This window comes from Spinacia oleracea, chromosome 4 (assembly GCF_020520425.1).
Source record: "Spinacia oleracea cultivar Varoflay chromosome 4, BTI_SOV_V1, whole genome shotgun sequence".
Lineage (NCBI taxonomy): Eukaryota > Viridiplantae > Streptophyta > Magnoliopsida > Caryophyllales > Amaranthaceae > Spinacia > Spinacia oleracea.
Genome location: NC_079490.1, coordinates 81,336,849 through 81,343,526, shown reverse-complemented (window position 1 = coordinate 81,343,526; position 6,678 = coordinate 81,336,849).

Sequence of the window (6,678 nt, the reverse complement as noted above, 5' to 3'; positions counted from 1 at the left end):
GAACTTAAAAGTTAGACTACTGAAACCTTAACTTTAACTTCAGAAACCTTAACTTTAACTTTAGAATCCTTAACTTTAACTTTAGAATCCTAAACTTTTAAGTTCAGAATCCTTAAATTTAACTTTAGAATCCTAAACTTTAAGTTCAGAATCCTCAACTTTAAATTTAGAATCCTTAACTTCAACTTTAGAATCCTAAACTTTAACTTTAGGATCCTTAACATTAACTTCAAAATCCTCAACTTTAACATCAAAGTCCTTAACTTTAAATACATAATCCTTAACTTTAACTTTAGAATCCTTAACTTTAACTTCAAAATCCTCAACTTTAACATCAAAGTCCTTAACTTTAAATACATAATCCTTAACTTTAACTTTAGAATCTTTACCTTTAACTTTAGAATCAAATCAAAACTACAATAAAAAAAATTAATAAAAGAGAAATAACTATAAAAATGTTGAGAAGAAACTTACATCAGTTGCAATTGATTGAATAGCTGAATTTGACAATTGCCCATCAGGAATGACGAACCGTATATGGTTCTCATCATCGTTCACAGCATCATGCCTACCACAAATCTTGGCAAAACCTTCTTCAAAACCCAACTTTTGACAAATAGGGTAGGTCACAGTATTTAATAAACCACTGCCAAAGCAAGCTGAATCCTTTTCCAAAACAAGCCTTTCGTGAATTTTAGTACCAGACCAATGCTTCATCAACGGAAGACTACAACTCTCTGCAATGCCCCTAAATTGAAAGAGATGAAAATAGACAACTTGTAAAACCCATAAACAACCACCAACGTTACCCTGACAGCCTGAAGTTTTATACTTCCTAATAGCTCGACAAAGTCTCTCATGGACATATCCACACCAATCAAGATTCTTTATTTCATCTACATCCTCAAGAACTTTAACTAAACCCAAATCAGCAGTCCTATTAGCTATAGGAGCTAAGAAAATAGAGAATGCAAACATCACAAATATTCGCTTGAATATTTCTCCACCTTCCTCTAATTCACCCATCTTAATCTCCAACAGACGCAATGGAATGGTTGCATTTTTTTGAACTTGAAAGTACTCTCTCCACTGATTTTTCAAACCTACATCCTTAGTCCTAGTGCTGCTATCTACAATAGCGTTGTCAGAATGTAATGGGAGAAGAAACACATCATGCCCATCACATGGACTAAATATGAATTCCTTTCCAGCTTCTATTTTAAACAACCAACTAACAGGATCAAAATGATCAATCAACCAGGGAAATAATGTTGTATCTAACTTAGAAGTTTGCGTAGGTAAAGATAACAACCAACTGAATCCAATTTCCGAAACAGCCTTAATTTGATTTGAATTGAATGTTTGTATGACAGCTAACAAAGCAGTTGGTCTACACTGGGTAGTCATGTTTGAAGTACTGCAACCCCCATCCAAGCTGAAAAAAAGTTAAACAGGTAAAAGTTAGACTTTTAGCAGTTAAAGTTTGGTTATTAACAGTAAAAGTTAGGTTTCAGACCATGGAAGAATTTCATAATATTTACAACAAATACCATAACTTTAACCTACATAAGTTCAACTTTAATATTTAAAAGGAAAAAGTTGACTTTTAGCAGGTAAAGTTAGGAGAAAAAAGTCAAAATCCTTAACTTTATATTTAGAAATCTTGTTTGTAAGATTTGACTTTAACATCAAAATCCTCAACTTTAACTTCAAAATCCTTAACTTTAACTTCAAAATCCTCAACTTTAAGTTCAGAATCCTTAAACTTTAAATTTAGAAATCTTAACTTTAACTTTAGAATCCTAAACTTTTAATTTAGAATCCTTAACTTTAATTTCAAAATCATAAACTTTAACTTTAGGATCCTTAACTTTAACTTTAAAATTCTTAACTTTAACTTCAAAATTCTTAACTTTAACTTCAAAAATCTTAACATTAACTACAAAATCCTTAACTTTAATGTCAAAATCCTCAACTTTAAGTCCAGAGTCCTTAAAACTTTAACTTCAAAATCATAAACTTTAACTTTAGGATTCTTAACTTTAACTTTAACTTCAAAATTCTTAACTTTAACTACAAAAATCTCAACTTTAACTTCAGAGTCCTTAACTTTATATCATTTCAATAACTTTAAGGCACACAAATACAACTTTAACACAGAAAAGTTCAATTTGAGAAATAAAACAAAATGTAAAACTCACATCTGGACATCATTTTCAGATTCAACAGGAACATCAGCATCAACCTCAGCCTTAATCCTTGCCTTCTTCCCTTTGGTTTTTATTTCAACCAACTCACTCTTAACCATTACTTTCTTCTCCGTGACTCTCGGCTTCTTCTTCCCTTTGCCTGTCGGTTTAACCAAACCAGCATTAACATCCTCGTTCTCGTCCTCGTCCTCATCAGTATTAACATCCTCATCATCTTCATAAAGAACATCGTCATCATCGTCATCATATTCCATATTTTCTAAATCTGGATATTGAATGTCATCATCTTCTTGTAAAATCTCCTTCTTATTAACAGTTTTAGTTCTCGGCATGATTCAATGATGTCAAAAATCACTGCAAAAGTTAAACTCCCATTAGATGAAAAATTTGTAAATATAAAAGTAATAGATTTAACTGTTAAAGTTAAGATATTAATAGAAAAGTTAAGTCTTAAATGATTGAAAACTGTCTTAACTTTTATGCCAATATCCATAACTTTATTATATAAAACTATAACTTTAACACAACAAAGTACAACAGTGAAATAAAACAGACTGAAAGACTCAATTTAGTTGTAGAAAAAGGTAAAAACGTGAAAGTTAGACTACTACCAATTAAAGTTAAGTTATTCACAGTTAAAGTTAACTCAATTACCCTAAACTTTAACTCAATTATCCTAAACTTAACTATAGAATCCTCAACTTTAACATTAGAACCCTCAACTTTAACTCTAAACCCTCAACTTTAACTCTAAAATCCTCAACTTTAACTAAATTATCCTAAACTTTAACTACAGAATCCTAAACTTTAACTTTAGAACCCTCAACTTTAACTCTAAAACCCTAACTTTAACTCTATAATCCTCAACTTTGACTCAATTATCCTAAACTTTAACATCAGAAACCTTGCAACTTTGATACAGATTCAAGGATTCACATGCTTGCAACTTTGAATACAATATTCTTCACTATTAGGTGAATAACCTTAACTTATTAACAGATTTATAAACTTTAACTTTTATATAACAGAAATTAAAGCACAAAATTGAAATCGCAGCAAAGGAACAAAATCGCAGCAAAGAAGCTATCTGTGCAAAGAAACAAAATCGCAGCAAAACAGATGATCGTTGAAGAAAAACCTAAATCAAAACACACAAATACAAATTCGAAACAACACAAACAAAACGCGACATAATTCGAAGAATAATTCAAGTAGAACAACTAAAATAATTAAACCTAATTATCAAAATACGAAAAATCAAAGAAAATAGGTAGAAAACTAACCTGGATGAACAGTCGAGGTAAATGTAGCCAAATCGCGAAGAAATTGCAGAAGAAATCGCGAAGAAGTTGCGGTTGAAATGCAGAAGAGAGAAATTGCGGTTGAAATCGCGAAGAAAATGTAGCAGAAATCGCGCAGAAGAGAGAGAGAGAGAGGAGAGAGAAAAGAGAGAACATCGAAGAAGAAAGAAGAACAAATGACTTCGTTCAACTTCCCCCAATTCGAAAGAGAAAAAAAAAAAAATTACACTTCACACGTGCCAAATAATCGGGATTGCCTAATATGGGCTTGGTGTACAATAATTTATTGTACACCCATTTTAAAAAAGATTTTGTGTTTAAAGTTTGGGGTGGTGGTATCACAATTAATGTCGAGGAGGTGAAGATTTTTTAATTTTTTTTATCAAAAAAGGTAAATAAAAGAATTATAGAGTGAACATGTGAGATTTTAGAAAAAAAAAATGTTGCATTAACTATGGAAAAAACAAAAGGGAAGTATAACTGTTGCCTTTATCCAACTCTTACAACGGTTGTATGTAGTTGATATAGCATTATCCTAAAGAGTGAAAAACCGTTGCTATATTCCACCTATTGCAACGACGTAAAAATCGTTGCTTTTGATGGCGTTGCAATAAGCTACTTTTCTAGTAGTGATTTAATAAAAAGACAAATCTACTTACCAATTTATTTTTGAATATACCCAATTCCAAATAAAGGAAACAAAAATACTTGGGACAATCTCTTAGGGGTGCAGAGAGTACTTGCGCATAAGGTCAATTTACCGAAGTTGTGAAGAGGGCTGCAAACGAGTTGAGTCGATCCGAATTTTACCTTGTTCGAGCTATGCTTGATAAAGATTTTCACTATTCGAGCTTGTCTCGAGCTTAACCGAGCTTTGCGATTAGTGGTTCGAGCTTTGTTCGCTAAGCATTAAGATGTCTCAAGCTAGGCTCAAGCTCGCTTGTTTAGCTCAAGCTTGAACCTAACTTCAAGCTCGAGCTAAACGAACTTTATTCGAGCTTAATAAACGAGATTTGAGAAATCGTCAAATTGATTTAAATCATATTAATCAAGGAGAATCACAAAATATATGTATGACTGAAATATTCTATGGGATATTATACTACGGAGTACATGATAGATTTGCTTCCGTTTTATATATTTCTTGACACTTAAGGGTCATATATTTAAAAAAAAAAAAAACTTATACTTTACTACATTTAAATGATTTTTTCGATCTTGAGCAAGTTATAAATGGGATTTTAAACGAGCTCTTGTGAACATTCAATGAGTTTATTCGCGAGTTGTTAGCGAACGTATCGGTAGGGGTGTTCATTGGCGGGTCCCCGCTTTTGCGGGTAATGAAAAAGTCAGCCCATGACCCGTCCCGCAAAAATCGGGTACCCGGTTAGCGGGTACCCGATTAACCCGGTCGGATCATAGGGTACCCGTAATATTTAACAAATTTTTTTTTATCTCTCCGTTCAATACTCCATATAATTTGGTGTTTTAGAATTTTTTTTCTTAACACAAAAGCAAAAGATGAGAGATATTGCAACAAATCAAGGGAAATTAAAATTAAACCAAAGTAGAAGCAAGTAATGAACTAGTAACAAAACAAAAAGAAGTAACAACATCAAACGGCAAAGAAGCAGCACCATAAATCAAATTTATCAACTAGACAATATTTTTGGAGTAAATCAATGACCACACAACTTAGCCAATAAATAGAGAAATTAAATCAATTATGCAGCTTCATACTTCGATGTTCGCGATTAAATCGATTAAAAACACCAACAATCTAAAAGAATAAAAAATAGAGAGCTATAATGGTGAGATTCAATGTGATACTCCCTAAATTTTAGCGAGTGTGAGAATGAGTTTGGAAATTGAAAGAGAGAAAAAGAAAGAGAGGCAGAGGAGAGTATGTGTCTTTGTAACAACTTGTGTGCGGATGTACCAAGAAAGGGATTACCCTACTGCGCTTCACTGTTACTCCGTATTTTTTTTAAAGAGTATTTAACCGGGTACTGGGTACCTGATTCCCAAAATAAACGACCCACATACCCGGTAATTTTTTCGGGTCGGTTACCCGTCCCAATTATTTCAGGAAAACTAAAAAATACCCGCTTTATTTGGGTCAGGTCAACGATTTAACGGGTCGGATAGTTTAGATGGGTATTTATGAACACTCCCACGTAACGGCTCATTTGTGATTTTGTGGCCCTATCTGTATGCAACTAGGGATTCTAATGAGCCGAGTTGAGCTCGAGTTTGGCTAAGCTCGACTCGAACTCGAAAACTCATAGTCAAACTCGACTCGACTCGAAAACTCGCGAGCTTAAAATTTTCAAACTCGACTCGAACTCGAAAACTAAACCCGAGCTCGAAGTCGACTCGAAATCGGCTCAAAATCAGCTCGAAAACCCAAACTCAAGCTCAAAAACTAAACTCAAGCTCGAACTCGACTCGAAATGGGCTCGAAAACACAAGCACTCGAGCTAAAACTTGACTCGAGATCGACTTGAAAACCCAAAATTGAGCTTAAATTCGACTTGAATCAAATACAAATCTTATAAAAAGTAAGTTTATACCCCAAATCAATATGTCCATTAGCCCAAATGAAAGCCCAATGGAAGTGATTTGTACACTTTCACACTCAAAGAGTAAGACTTATAACCCTTTCCCCCTTTCCTCCCTCACTTATTTACCAATGTGGGACAAAGTTAATATAACATTTTCTTCTTTCCTCCCTCACTTATTTAACCATGTGGGACAAAATGAATATACTTATTTCCTTCTTTCCTTCCTCATATATGTACCAACGTTGGAGTAATGGTTGAAGACATTTTGACTGCCAAATAGTGTAATCTAGATGGACGATTTAGATTTTCTTTTTTTTGTCCTTAATAATTTATTCATCCATTTTAGGAAGAATTTTTTTTTTTTTTTAAGGAATATAAAAACATAAAATGATGAATAAAAATGATAAAATAAAACATTTATATGTTTATAAAAGTTTATATTATGTATATATAATTCGAGCTTCTCGAGCTTTTCGAGTCGAGTATCAAGTTGCTCGACTCGACTCGTTAAATTTTCGAGTCGATCTCGAGCTCGAGTCGAGTTTTGACCGAGCTTTGACTGAGTCGGGTTCGAGTAGCTCGCGAGTTCGGGGTGCTTATGTG